Consider the following 15,830-nt stretch of genomic DNA (forward strand, 5'->3'; position numbering starts at 1 on the left):
CTCCTCCTCCTCCTCCTCTTCTTCTCTCTCTCTCTCTTGCACATCCAGGCCACAAGATGAGCTGCTTCCTCTTCCACATGCTCCTTCCATGATGTGCTGCCTCGCCTCAAGCCCAAAGCTATGGGGTCAACCCAAATTAACCTTTTCTCTTTATAAGTTGATTATCTCAGGTATTTGTTACAGATATGAAAGCTGACCACTACATCCCTACATCCCTGAAAAAGTAACGTCCTGTTTTATCAGCACTTTAGCATTTGGAGGTTTCTTTTGCAGATTTTCTTAAATAGTCAACAAATTTTCAAAATTTGCTGCTTAGCTCGAAATGCATTTCATGTGTGTGTGTTTCTAGGTGTCCATCCCCAAATTGTCTCAAATACTCCCCAAGAAGGTGAGTTTATCAGATAATCCTTCTGCTTCCTCCTGTTCTTGAAAATATACACCCAGGACCCTCCTTTAACACTATAAAGTTGTACTTCTTAGGATTTAAAAATCATTTCATTTTAAAATATTCAAATTACAGAAAATGTGCAAGAATAGTACAGACAGCTCCCTGCGCCCTCCATCCAGACTTGGCAGTGAAGTTTCACCTAGAGAGGGGGACCCAATCTGGCATCTCTTGTCTCCTTCCACCCAGAACAGTTCCCCTGTCTCGCTCTGAGTTCCACATCCTTGATGTTTGGAGGATAACGAGGCAGGGTTTTTTGATAGAACATTCTCTCATGGTTATGCCCAGACTCTGCCCCCTGGGCAGGACTGTCGGGGGTGATGGTGTACTCTTCTCAATGTACCTTACCCAAGGCACCCAGCATTGATTTCTCAACTCTGGGGATGTTAACTCTTAGGTCAACTTTCTCACTGTCAAGTCACTTTGCTACTTTTGTAAACAAATACCCCCTTCCTCCTTCCGTCCACACCCTGGGTTTTAGCAGTCCTCAAAGTTTCTTAGCTGAAATGATGATTATTCTAACAGTTGCCAAAGGGTAATTTTCCTTTTTTATTACTTGGCATTCTCTTCTGACCATTCATTTATGCACTTATTTGTTCAGTGGGTTACAATCCATTGCTATTTGTTATTTCTTTGATGTTCAAACCACACTTGGCCAGAGAAAGGCCCTTGCAGTGGGTCCCTGTGCTTCCCCGACATGTCCCCGTCATTCTCTACCTCCTGGCACAACTGGATGTGCCGGGCTCATCTGTGCTTTCCCTGCCCCAGCTGGAAATCAGCTGGTCCTCTGAAAGCCTGGTTCCATGTTAGGGGAGAAAGATGTTGTCACTGCTACCTTTGTGGTGAAAAAAGCTGGGACACACACACACACACACACACACGCACACACGCACACGCACATACACCTCAAACCACGCGTTCTCACCCATCGTCCTGATTCCAGTCCAAGACCACGAGCTTCCTCTGGCCATGTTCATGGCTCCCCTTTTCATCAGGGAGGAATCTGGCCCTTTCATCCATGATGGGTCCATGTCCTCTGTCCCCTGCACAGACCCATCTCTGAAACTTGGAGGTTGCTGGCCCACGCCAGTGTGACCCAACCTTGCCAAGGCCACCACCACCCAACTGGATGAACTGAGGCAGGAAGGGTGGAGGGGAGAAGGGAGGGACAGAGGGAAACAGGCAGCTGTGGCACGGTTTTTAATAACTTCTGAAGATTTCTGGAATTTTCAGGAATGATCGGTTTGGCTTACCCCCACCTTCCTGTTGCTGCCTCTAGAGGATCAGTCAGCCATGGCCCAGTCCTGACTTCCCTTCCACGGCCCTCAGACGCCTCACCACCTCATCTCAGACACATTGCTGGAATTTTTTTTTCGAGAGAGAGAGAAAGAGAGAATTTTTCAATATTTATTTTTAGTTCTCAGTGGACACAACATCTTTATTTTATTTTTCTATGGTGCTGAGGATCGAACCCAGTGCCCCGCGCATGCCAGGCGAGCGTGTTACCGCTTGAGCCACATCCCCAGCCCTGAAAAAATTTATTATTTCTTTTTAGTTATATATGATGTTAGGATTCTTTTTTTTTATAATTATAAAAGCATGGAATCTGTTTGCTCTAATTCAGTCCCCAGGACTCCCCCTCTCTCTCCCCCACTCCCTCCCTGTTCCCTTCTCTCTACTGATCTTTCTGCCGTTTATTTACAGGGTTTTTTGTTGTTGTTGTTAGTTAAAGATGGTGGATAGACAGGATGGGGAGCTGCACTGTGGGGTATTCATACGTGTACATGGGAAAGTTAGGTCAGATTCATTCCTCGGTTGTTCCCTTCGCCCGTCCCTTCTCCTTCCCCCTCGGTCCCCTTCACCTAGTCCACTGATCTTCTATTTTGATGGACCCCCCATTTTCCCTTTCTCTCGTTCTCTCTCTCTCTTCTCCTTCTTATTTTGGACTTGCTTCCTTAAATCAGAGAAAACACTTGAACTTTGGCTTCGAGTCCGGCTTAGTTCACTTAGCATGGTGATCTCCAGTTCCATCATGAGCCAGCGAACGCCGTAAGTTCATTCTTCTTTATGACCTGATACTCCACTGTGTACGTGGGCCACGTTTTCTTTATCCAGTCCACTGTTAACAGGCCCTGGGCCGGCTCACAGCTTGGCCATTGTGACTTGCTGCTATAAACATGGGTGTGGCTGCATCCCTATAGTGTGCTGCACTGTTGGAAATCTTACAAATTAGAAAATAAACAGCTTCAAGTCAGGATAGAGTTGGTGAGCTCCCTGGATTGGTGACATGGCAATATGATCTTTGGTGACTGGACACAGCCGTGGTGGGTCGGTGGGGGGCAGGGTGCTGCACTCTCACACTCCGAGATCCCTTCATTTTGCATGCAGAGTGGCCCTGCTCAGCCACACCCAGGCCTCTGTGCCACCTTTTGACAAAGGGTAGGGAAGGAAAATGGAGTTCTGCTGGACCCCAGCTGACCAGGTGACTCTGGGCAAGCCCACTGCCTTCCCTGGCCTTTGGTTTCCATGTGGGGAAGGACAGGTTGGGCTCTAAGTCCTGTGCTTCTCAGTCTCGGGCGTGTAGCACACGTGGCTGGGGACCTGTGGCCACCAGTCCCTTGGGGCGGGGGAGCTGCCTGCCGCCCTCACCCTCTCCCAGAGACACAGGTCGCTGGCTGAGCCTGGGCCTGCAGCCAAGCGGAAGCTGAAGACAATAAACCAGTCACCCAGGCAGGTTGGGCAACTTCCGCCCGGCGCCTGCAAACAGGACTTCGGCCCCAGGACTTTGAGTTCTGGACAGCATCCCCACCCCCCGGAATGCAGGCCACCCAGTTTAGGGGCTGGGGCTGGGGTAGGTGGGTAGTGTGCTCTCCTAGTTCCAAAGACCACGAGGTGGCTCTGAGTTCCACGAGGAGGCTCCCACCAAGAAGGGGTCTCACACATGGCTCTGGGGACAGTGCAGGAGCCTGGCCCAAGGGATCCCTCTGTGTGGGACAGTGTATACTGCATCTGCACATGGTGTGAGCTGTGGGGGCACCGTGCACATGGCCATGGTCACCCACGTGGGAGTGACAGTAGGGGGCAATCTGGGTTGTGCTCTGTGCTGAGGGAAGCACACAAGTCTGTGGGACTGTGATATGTGCCCTCCAGTGTGAGGACACTTGGGTCCACTGGCGAGTGTCTGTGTGTGTCAGCTATTTGAATTGGACACATGGCAGAGCCATGCATGTGACATTTTGCACACTGGTGTGATTCTACAGGGGCACAGATAAGCGTGCGGCTCTGTGTGTGTACTGATGAGTGCACATGTGGTTTCTGTGAAAACCCACATGTGCATATATGTGCGCAGTCGGGGGGGGGCATGTGTACCCCTGGGACACATGTGTGTTATGGCGTGTTTACCATGTGAGCCCCGGGTGCTGAGCACATGGTGTCTGTGGAGGTGATGGTTTGTGAACATGTGTGGCCTTTTTTGTACCTGTGAGTGCATATAATGTATGGATATTCATACAAATACTCCTGTGGGACACGTGTCCCTGGGGCTTTGGCTTAGCTTGTCACGTGTCACCTCCTTTGTTCCCCATAACATGCCAGTGGCTCTCATGCTTCCAGCAAGTCTCTGTTCTGAGCCTCTGTTTCCCCACCTGAACTGTGAAAGGCGAACGTGGACAGGAGGAGTTCTCAGGCTCTTCCCACCATCCCGGTGGCTTGAGAGCAGTGCCCCCAAAGAATGTTCAATGTGGGGAAAATGAGAACCCAGAAAACTTAGAATTTGTCTCGGTCCCTGGGCAAGTGACAGGAGACTTTGAGTGACAGACAGAGCCAGGTACCCAGCACCTGGGTCCCTCAGGAAGGCCCTGAGGGATTTGCTGGAGCCTTCCATCTGGCCTGGAGGCCGGGGACTGGCTGAAGTGACTTCTGCCCAGGGCTCTGGAAGGGTGGAAAGGAGTTCAGGGACCAGGGTGGGAGGACCCCTGAGAACAGCCTCCAAAAGGAGTCCCGGTGACACTGGTTTGGAAAAAGGAACACCCTCTACTCGTTGGGAGGAGTCTGTCCCTGGCTCCCTTCCTTCTTGAGGACCAGGGGACAAGGCTGCATTCCCTTTAGGGCTGGTTTGGGCTGGTCTTGGGGAAGGTTCTGAGGGAGAAAGGAGCTTGCTAAATGCTTGCTGGGGCTCTTTGGAGAGGGCAGGAGGGTCCTTCTTTTCCTTCATCCCTTTCTTCTCTCCTCTGCTCTCAGCTGCTCCTTCCGCCCTTCAGAAGGATAAGTAAAGAGGTGGCACAACAGCACGGTGGCACACTTGATCTGTGCCACAGGGACAGTCAGTGCCGGCCCCAGAAGGCTTTGTCTGCCTTGGGACGGGCCCACTGCAAAGAGCGTGAAGGAGCTGGTGCTTCCTCCAGCCAGCCTCAGGGCTCAGGGCCTCAGGGGCTGCTTCTGACCCTCCAGGATAAAGACTAGGGATGGAGAAAGGGGACACTCCAGGGCAGAAGGACAGCCTGGCCGCCCTCTCTGATCAGGGCCAGTCAGACGAACAGGAGCCACTCCCGGTATTTCAAACGGAGGAATTTAATCTAGGGTATTGGGTCTATGGCCACAGGAAGAGCTGAGAAGCCAACCAGCAAACTGTGAGGCAACTCAGTGCCCTCAGTGCCAGACATGGCCACCACTCTGGGACTGGAGGGACTAGAGGAAGAAGTGGGGAGACTGCCTGAAGGCAGCTGGGACCATGGTGGGGGAGCTGGAACCACACTCACTAAGATGGGGGAAGAGGTATCCTGACTTCTCTCCTCCTCTTCCCCTGCAATCTCCTGCCAGTGCTTCCCATTGGCCCAGCGTAGCAGGTAAAGGAGCCTGGGAAAAGTAGCTCTCGGCAATCCCACAGGCCAGCAAACAGGCAAGGCCACACATCCTGCCCTGGGGGCACCCCGCAGGGCCGGCAAACTTGTTGGGAAAAGCAAGAAATGTTTGGCAGCATCCCCAGGACCCGGTGCTCCCTGAGTGGGGCTTCCTATTGTCCCCCACCATCCAGCAAACTCAGGACAAGGTTCCCCCAGCTGCAGCTGAGGAAGCCAAGACCTTTAGGAAACTGTGTCGTCTCCAAGCCCCAGAGCTCGAGAATGGCAGAGCCAGGGCCCAAACATGGGAGGGTGTGGGACCTGGGGGCTGGGAGGAAGGTGGTAAGTCTGGGGTCAGGAGTTACATTTGGGGGCAAATGCTGTTACCAACCTGATATTCTGAGGAGAGAGGCCAGGGACCAGGGCGGGGCCAGTGGAGGAGAGAACCACTAATGGCTAAGTAGGGAGCATAGTAGCCAAGAGAAGGACTTTGGAGCCCAATGGCCTGGTTCAAGTCAGCTCTGTACCTGCTGATCCTATGAATCAATCTCTCTGTGCCTCGGTCTCCTCATCTGTGAAATGGGTGTAATAGCAGCAGTAGTATCTGTTTCTCAAAACTATTGTGAGAACTGAGGGGCTGTGTAAGGGCCTTGGGCGGTTCTGTGGAGTCCTTACTCTGAGCCAGAGATCTACAAGATCTACATGTTATCTTACGTAATTCTCTAAAACAAAGGATGTTGCCATTTTTATGCTCATTTTATGATTGAAGAGGCACATTTCCGGGGTGCCCCATCCCTGTGTTTCTTTTTCTCAGCTCTTCTAGTGTTGTGGATCAAGCCCGGTATTAAATTCCTTCTGCTTAAAACCTAGAACATTTCAGATCGACCTGCCTGAGAAGATCATCATTTATCGAGGGTCTCCTTGGACAAGACACTCCTGCATGCATGTTGCATATGGAAATGAATTTAATTTCATCATACCACAAAATGGGCTTAATTTAATTTAATTGTGTCATAAAGAAAAAAAAAAAGGTTCATTTAGTTCACAGTTTGGGAGGCCGAAAGTCCAAGCTCAGGTAGGCACGTCTGGTGAGGGCCTCATCTTGTGTCACAACATGGCGGGTGGCATTACATGGGAGTGTATGTGACAGCAGGAGCTCCCACGCCGAGCTGAGGTACCCGACCTGCTTTATAACAACCTGCTCTGGAGAAGAGCATAGCTCCCTCAGGACCCAGATGGCTGAAAGGCCTCAGTACCCCATGTGGGAAACGAAACCTCCATGTGAGTTTTGGTGGGGACCAACCACAGTCGGTCCACAGCATGAACCAGCCCGATGGGCCAGGTGGCATAGAGCAGGCCGAGGGAGGAGAGGGGAGGCAGCTTGCCTGGGACCCTGCAGCTAGTGAGGGGAAGAGCTGGGCTTCCCGGTCAGAGGCTCAAGTCCTGAGCGACCCCACTGACCACCTCCGGGGGCTGCTTCACCTGCCATTGGCCACCACTCAGGCGGTCAGCCTTCCTGACCTCACCTCCTGGCCCCATCTGTGTCCTCCTGCAGACTACATATAACTTCTGTCTCCTCGACGTCCCTTCAGAGACCCAAGGACAAGAGACAGTGTCTCCCGGCGTGTGCCCTCAGCTGAAGACCCCAGGGTCTGGGAGGAGAGAGGTGACTTGGGTCTCCCTGGAGGAGGCTGTGAAGGCTCCTTATTCTGGCATTTCTTCTCTTCCAGCCTTTGCCTCCCAACCCCGCCTGCCACTGGTGGCCCCAGTCCCTCCCAGAGGACCTCCTGTGACTCACCCCCACCAGCACCTCCACTTCCTTCTCTCAAGGCACTTGTGACCTACTGCAGCCGCCAAGAGGGGGCCTCTGTCAGGGCTTCCGAGGCCCTGAGGGGCCACATGGGCCTGCCAAGGGCACCCGAGGACCAGAGGGTAGCAGGAGGAGCTCTGGTCTCCTGGACAGACACTGTCCTGGGCTCTTGATCCACAGGCTCAGCCACGGTCAGTGCCTTGGCAGGCTGGCTCTGAGGGAGAGGGACCTAGAGTGTTAAAGCTGGAGTTGAACTTACTGGTGGCACGGAAGGGGACACCTTCTTCCATTCATCCCCCCATTTCAACAGTCTCTCTGGGCCAGGAAACCAAGGCTGGCTCACTCCCGTGAGGAGCTCAGAGCCCTGGTGTGGAGAGCAGGGTTGGGGCAAATCCATTAATAGAAAACCCAGCACAGCGACTGCAGGCCTTGGGGAGGGCGGGTGGGGTAGTGGCTCATCACGGGGCAGGGTTAGGGTTTGCCGAGCCTGAAGCTTTACATTCTGTGAGGCCCTTCTTTTGAAGTAGAATATAAAATTAGATTCAAAATGAGTACTAATTTAGAAGGAGAAAAGAGAACCCAAGGCAGAGCCGGGCACAGTGGCCCACCCCCGTAATCCCAGCAGCTCTGGAGGCTGAGGCAGGAGGTTCGCGAGTTCAAAGCCAGCCTCAGCAACAGGGAGGTTCTAAGCAGCTCAGTGAGACTCTGCCTCTAAATAAAATACAAAATAGGACTGGGGATGTGCTCAGTGGTCGAGGGCTCCTGAGTTCAATCCCTGATACCCAGAAAAAAGAAAAAGAAGGCCCCAGGCAGTATGGAAGCTTGGAGAGATTTCTGAGATCTCTTCACTCATTTTGCCAGATATGTTTACACAGAAATCCTCTCTCAGTACAACTGGGTTTTCCCTCTCCCTTGGAGCACTCTATGGCTCCCAGCTACCCCAGGCAAGAGCAAAGACTGAAAGTTTATCCCTGCTGGTGATGACAGTGCAGCCACCTCAGTGCATTGCACAATTCTGCGGGCTTCTTTCCTATCTTGGTTGAAGGGGACGATGCCTGCTAAGTGACCCAGCTGTGGAATCAGGTGTGGGTCACAATCCCTGCCTGGCCATTTTCTGACTGTGTGACCTTGGGGAAGTTGCTCATTGTCTCTGAGCTTTGGTTTACTCATTTGTAAAATGAAGCTATGACAGAACCGCAGCATTGTGGCCGAGATTCAGTGTGCTGGTCCCCACGGGGCGGTCCTGGACATGCTGCCACCGTGACGCACCTGAGAGACACCAGAGGTCACGACAAACCACTGTGCTGGGGCCTGAGGGGGCCTGATTCCGCCTGTGTGTGTGTGTGTGTGTGTTGTCTAGCAAGTGGTTAGGGAAAACCTCCCAGGACAGGTGACATTGGCGTAGGTCTCAGAGGAGAGAGCAGGGAAGGACGGACTATTCCAAGCAAATGGAAGGGGACACAGGAAGGCCACGCTGTGGCCAGGGCAGGACCTGGGCCACTGCCGCTCTGGACAGCTGTGTCAGGACTGGGCCTGAGCGTCCAGGCCTCCTGGGGCGGGCTTCAGGGTGGCATTCTGTCTGGCCCAGTGTCGTGTCTGGGTGGGGAGGAGTGCCCGGCTCCGTCTCAGAGACACCGGCAGCAGTTTTGGCCTCTCGCCCCTTTGCTCCCGCCCGTTTCCAGGGCTGCATTTCCTTCCCCTGCACAGACCACAGAGGCCTCTCAGAGAAGCCACTACTTATTTTAGCAGCGATCCCTGGACACCCCCAACCACAGCTGCCCCTGTCTCTGGGCTGGAGAGGACTGAGTCTTTCCCTGAGCCACAGCCCCAAGCACTCGTGGGGGAGGACAGGTCCCACCCCCAGGCTATCCCCTTGCACCCACTTCCTGGTAGCAGAGCAAGGAGGCCTGGTCTTGCTGCTGGGGACATGAGTTTGAGTCCAGCTCTGACACTAACTTACTGTGTGGTCCCCTGTGAGCCAGGGGATCCTTCCAGGCCCTTGTGTCCCCACCTGTGCTAGAGGACCTGACTCCAGGCAGGGTAGGGAGGTGGGGACAGATGCTCTGCCATCCTGCCCTGGTCTTTCATAGAGTCTTGGGGGCAAATTGACTTGGGAGCCTGAAGATTATACTTGGAAGATCCATTTTTTTTCCTTTCTTTGTTTGGTGTTGGGAATGGAACCCAGGGTCTCACACATGCTAAGCACATGTTCTACCTCTGAGCCACACACTCAGGAGGTCCATGTTTAAGTAAAAAGACTCAAAATACAACTTTACTTATGAAAGTGGATTTTGATTTGAAAGGGCCTGTGCCATCGAAGAGCTCAGAAACTTAACACTTCTTCTAGAGTCATGGCAAATCTGCACTTGGAGAATGTCCCCGATGTCCTCAGGAGATAGTGGGGAAACTGAGGCCCAGGGAGCAAATACCACAGGCCCAACAGATAGCTGTCAAGTGTCAGGCTAGGACTTGATCCCAGGTTAACCAAAAACTAATGCCTGCGCCTTCCTGCCTGCCCTCGACCGCCTCTGGCAGCCATACCTGGCTGGAGCATTAAGGAGGAGAGAAGAGAGGGAGAGGAAGACTCAGAGACAGAGAGCTGGTACAGAGGGGACGTGGGCACTGTGGATGGACAAACTGGCTTGTCCTCCTCTAGCTCTGTGGCCCTTCCCAAGCCTTGGTAGAAGGGGTGATATGGGGCTGCCCTGGGCAGCCCGCAGCAGCTGGAACTCCTTCCCCAGGCCTTCTGAGTTCTCCTGAACCATGTTGATATGAATGACTGACCCTGGTTGAGTGCTCAGCTGGTCCAGGCTTTGTCCCCAGCACAATGACATAAACATATGAACTTATCGACCCTGACCACACCATGATGAGGTGGGTATGAGAGCACTCCTGTCACAGATGGGGAGAATGGGGCTCTGACTCCACGCAGAGCTCCCTGTCGGGACCAGGGATGCAGCTGTGACCCAGACATGTCTTTGTTCTTGAGCCCAGGGCTGGCGGGGACAGAGGTGTCACCACTACATCTATTGCAACACTGGATGGCTGCCAGTAAGTGTCAGGCTTGGGGTCCAAGGGAAGTACCCAGGAAGGGAGGAAGGGATTCCTTTTGATTAGGAGGCTGGTGCGGAAGCTGTCATCTGAGCAGAGCCTGCTGGATTCCTGCAGGGCTCTCCAGCTTGGTGGCAGTGGGATTCCAGGCGGAGGGGACAGCATGTGCTCAGTCACGAAGACCCTGAGGTCTGTGGGGAAGGGAGAGGAGCCACAGGTTTGTGAATCTGGGGTGTGTGGCTGGCCAGACCAGTGCCCATGTCCATGTGTCTGTCCACTTCGTGTCCATCCGTGAGTCTGCACCTCCAACACTCACCTAGACCCATCGCTGGTGACTCATGGCCCCAACTGCTGAGGGCTGCCCCGTACAGAGGGCTTCGTCCCACCCTGCCCAGCCCCCCTCCCTGCCTGCTTTCTCGGGCACCACAGGGGCTTGCTCAGCACTTCAGGGCCACCCAGACAGGCCAGGCCTGAAAATGTCCCCAGGGCAGCCCTCACTCCACGAGGGATGGCGGGCGGGGAAGAAACACCCTGGCTTGCCCACGATGGGACAGCTCTAGGCATGTTCCACACTGCCACTTGGTGGGTCCACTCTCCGCTGAAGCCTGGTGTCCCCTGAGGAGCCTGCTCATTTGCTTTCTTCCTTTCCCGTCCCTTTCCTGCCTCCCTCCTGCTTCCTGAGGTCACCGCCTCCCAGATACACCATCCCCAGCTGCGGGCCACCTGACTTCCCCTCCAGCCTTTGTCCCAGCTGCAAAAGCTGGTGGTGCCCACTCTGCCGGATGCTGTGCTGGAACCCAGGGAGCAGAGGTGCCGTGCATGGGCCAGCCTGCCCTCCAGAGCACAGGCCTGGGCCCCCAGGGCTGGACAGACCTGGGTTCTTCTGTCATCGCCCTTCCTTCCCATCAGGTGAGCTGGGGCAGGAGCCACCTCACCCATGTGCTCTAGCATGAGAACCCAAGCATGGCGCGCATACCATACACAGAGGTCGTAATATATGTGTGTAGTTGGTGCATTTGTATCCATAAGCTGACACATGTGCATGCCCATCAAACTCAGGGACTCATTTTCCTTTTCTTTCTTTTTAAAATAGTATTGGAGTTGAACCTAGCACTGCTCTACCACTGAGCTACAGTCCCAGTCCTTTTAATTTTGAGACAGGGTCTCACTAATTTGCCCTGGCTGGCCTCAACCTTCCTCCTGCCTTAGCCTCCTGAGTATCTAGGATTACAATCATGTGCCACCACACCCAGCTAGGGGCTTGTTTATGCACACATGTACTATCTGGGCATCCATGAGCTTACATACTTGCACATGTGAACAGGCATCCACACATGTGTGTGTGTATTCCCAGATGGGCACATGTACGCACATCACATTTACTATCCCATGTGCCCCTGTGCCCAGGGGACTGGCATCCATATGCCCCCCCGTGCGTTGACACAAGTACAAATTAGCGACCAGTTTGAATCCTTTACTTAAAGAAAACTTGTGACTGTATTAAAAATGTAGGACACATCGGCCAAATAATTAAAGTGAGGAGCGCGGCAGTGGGACTTCCTGCCACTCTCTCGGGGCCGCCTGTGCCGGGCTGCACTCAGCGTGGCTTCGTCCTATATATTTGAGGAAGAGGCACTTTATTACAGTAATTTATCACCCCCATAAATGTGGCTCCTCGGTAACGCAGAATAATTTGGAAAGAAATATGTTTTAAAAATTAAAAATGCAGTCGGCATGCGCCCTGCCAGGTCTGCTGGGAGACATAGCCACCACTCTGGTAACTGCCCATGTAGCTCTAATACCTACAACTTCCATTATTTAAAGTGTGATTATATTTTTCCTGCTTGGAGCTTTGTCAGCTATAAATAAAAGATAAGGGTGAATTGTTGCGGGGCCTAGTAAGCACTTCCATTATTGGTACTTAAGGGGGCTTGGGGATGGAGGGAGTGGGCAGGGCTGGGGAAGGAAGGGGAGGCCATTTGGGGGTACTGCCTGGGCCTGGAGGTGAGCTGTTGGGGTGGTGGGCCTTGTCCTTTCAGGGCTGGCGTTTTCCTTTGGCTCCCGGGTGCCACGGCCCCGGGAACTTAGACTCTATTGCCCACATGCACCAGGGACCACAGTGCACACCACCAACAGAGGCAGCGGCCTACCTGTCTCCCACCAGGCCTGATCCCTTCCCAGGGTGGCCCAAGGGACTCCAGGATCATGGGGAGAAGGAGCCTATGAGAGAAAAGGGCTTGTCCGCTTAAGATGTTTGTTTTCCACAGTCGGGAGCTGTTCCCGAGTGAGTCCAGCGATGCAGCAGGGGGGTGGGAGGTTCACAGGGAGCGTATGTAGGTCGGGATGGGGGGCTCCTTATCGGGCAAAAGTAGGTCATTGACTTCAGAGTCGGAGGGTTATTCCAATTAGACAGAGAGCAACAGGGAAGGAAAGGAGCGTCCTTTGAGAATGATCAGATTGGAAAACAAATTTGTTCTTTTGCAAAAGGCAGTAAAGGATCAAAGCAGAGCTGAATGAAAACTAGAAAGTCTCATTGTCCCCAACTCTCACTCATGCACACTCCCTGAACCAGAAAGCTCGGAGTGGCGTCCTGGCTCTGCCGGTTCACAGACACGGGACCGGGGCCAAGCCCTTTCCCTTCCTTGAGCCTCAGTTTGCTCATCTGGAAGAAGCAAAACTATAGAGAGGAAAAAAGGTCATTGGCTGCCAGAGGTTGGTTGGGGGAGGGAGGGAGGCAGGAACCTGTGAGTGAGCAGGGGATTTTTAGGGCAGTGAATCTGTTTTGCATGACACCGTAAGATGGTGGAGGCATGTCATTGCACATTAGTCATAGTGAAGACATTATGCTCGCATCCATTAGTCATAATACATTATACATTTTTGTTATGCACAAAAAATATGACACAGTAGAACTATGTCAACTGTCGACTTTGGCTAATAATAATGTATTGATACTGGTTCATCAATTGTAATAAATGTAAGATGTTAATAATAGGGAAATGGTGAGTTTAAAGCCAGAAGGGACCAATATTGAGAAGAAGGCAACGCTAGTGGATTGGCAGATTCCCTGAGAATCTGAGATTACAGTAGTGGTGGGTCTTGAGCAAGGGGATGCAAGGATAGAAGGCAAGTGTTAGTATGGGGAGGGTCTCTATAGACTGTGGAACCGGGGCCAAACCAGGGTGGAGACTTAACCAAAGTCACATAGGGATTTGTGGCAGAGGAAGAGATTTCTAGTTCTTGGCCTTTTAAAATCATTTGCTCATGTATTCAATAAATGTCCACTGACTGCTAGGTACTCTGAATATCAAGACCACATGGGACTACTTCAGCCAAAGGAGTGTGTGAGTAGGAAGACAAATACCCCAGCTTCCTTGCCCCTTAAATAAGGCACCTCTAGGGCTGTCAGTTTCCTAGTGAGATTGGGCTTCAGTTGCATGGACTACAGTTTGGAGTGGGCATCTATTTTTTGATCCATACTTCATTGGTTTTCCTCTTTGCGTTGCTCCCCCAGTCCCCTATTGCTTTTTGCTGGGATCAACTTTAAAATAACTAACTGCTCACACTCAACCCTTGTCCTAGGGTTGGCTTCTGAGGAAACCTAACAGAAGATAGTTTGTGTGGCAGAGGGTCCTAGGAGGTCATGGGCTGGAGAGGTGGCAATCCCTGGGGTGCTGCATGGTCCCTCCCTTGCTAAACCTCTCTTGGAAAGATTTGAATGTGAAAGGAAAGCCACGGATGTATCCAGTGGCTCTAGCCTTTAAAAGAAAGGAGAGTAATGATAACTTTAAGGATTTTAGAGTTGTTTGACTGAGGTCAACGGCAATTAAAGCCCTAAAGAAAGAAAATAACAGGCTCAGGTCAGTCAACTATCAATTTAGGGCCTATTGTGAAAGCTAGAAGACTATCAGGCAGTGCTTAAATACACCCTTAATTCCTTAATCTGGAAGGCTGACCTCTGAAAATCAGACCCAAGATCTGATTGAAAGAGCAGTGGCCACACAGAGGAGGCTACATCCATAGCCCCAGGAAGACGTCTATCCTGGAGCCAAGAGGGAAAGTCTGGACCCCTGGGACGTGACTGGGAACCTCTGGGTAGATAGGCATGAAAAACCTGAACCTCACATTCCCCTCAAAGCCTGCTGGAAGTGCCCCCTTCCCTTTGCTAGAAGAGAGCGGTTTCCCCTTTGGTGGGGGATTATGCAAAGTCCTCAGGTGGATGCTATGAAGATGACATGAATTCTTCCCCCATTTCCCTTAACTGCTATTCAGACCAGTAGCTAGGGTCAGGTCTTAGCATGGTCTAGGGTTTCTTTGGCAGGAGGAAATGGATTAAGCAGGAGCTGGCTAAAGTGTATCAGTGGGAGCCAGGAGAACACCCTCAGAGCAGATGGTGAAGGTCTTACTTTAGGTCAAAGAGAAAAAAAAATAGATATGGATCACTGTCCTATGACCCCATGAGGAGCCTGGGGTCATCCTGTTACGAGGCTGCGATGGCTTCTTGGGCTTGGACGTAAAGTTGGCCTACAGTGAATAAGACAGATGACAAAAACGTTATGGCAAAGTTTTGAAAAAGGAATCAAAAATCTCAAGACAGGGGCCTGGGGATGTGGCTCGGTGGTAGAGCACTTGCCTGGCATATGTGAGGCACTGGGTTCGATTCTCAGCACCATAAATAGATTTTTATAAAAGTTCAAGATAGTAAATCGGAAATGATACCACTTCTTAAGGGAGTAGCAGAGTCAACTTCAAGGACTTAAAGCATGCAGGAGTGGTGATTCCTGTCATGACCCCATGTTGTTCCCCAAGACAGCCCTGGGAGAATGCTGGATCCTGGCAGGTGGTGGTAAGTCACCACAGACCTAAGTGGCAGCCCCAGTCACAGCTGCTAAGCTAGAGGTGGTCACCTAACAAAACAAGTTGTCATGGCCTCTGGCACTTGGTACATGGCTATTGATGGACAGAATGTTTTGTTTTCCAATGCCACCAGAAAGGAGGGTCAAAGGTTCATGTTGACCAGGCACAGGGTTATGTTAATTGTCCTGCTCTCTGACACAACATAATCAAAGGGTTCTCAGTTGAACCAGGTGGCTTTGTATAGTGGAACAATCGAACTAAACCCAGTCAGTGGGTCCCAGATTCCCTTCCCTTGTAGCTCTGGGATAGAGGGAGTCGCACACCTTTTCAGTGAAATGAGGACAGGGTGTCGCTTCATGCTTGGAAGGTGGGTGCGTGGTGTGGGGCACTCTTACGGCCCACATGTTGTCTCTTACGTGCTGATGTCACCCTTTGTCACAGGGCAGCAGCTACATCCACAGCTTTGTGGCCTCTTGTTGCTCTGTCCAAGCACCCATGTTCCAGGCACGACTCCCGGGGCTGGGGGACAGCAAGACAGGCCTAGCTCCCGCCATTGTGTGTGTGTGTTTGTTTGGAGTGCCTGAGGTGGAACCTGCACACCTGGGCCCCTGCTCTTCTTGTTGAGCTTATATTTTCTTGGAGGTTGGGGAGGAATTTGGAAACCGCGTCAGAGCCAAGTTCTTCAGAGCAGAGCCTGAGCTCTTCAGGTACAGGGTGAGTCCACGGTCAAGTTTAGAACGACCGGGTCTACCCTCGTCTATCCACTCTCTGTTTCCATCTTTATCCGTCATCTCTCTTCTGGGTTTGTATCTACAAAGATGAGAATCTG

Source organism: Spermophilus citellus (assembly GCF_964194105.1).
Source record: "Spermophilus citellus genome assembly, chromosome: 2".
Lineage (NCBI taxonomy): Eukaryota > Metazoa > Chordata > Mammalia > Rodentia > Sciuridae > Spermophilus > Spermophilus citellus.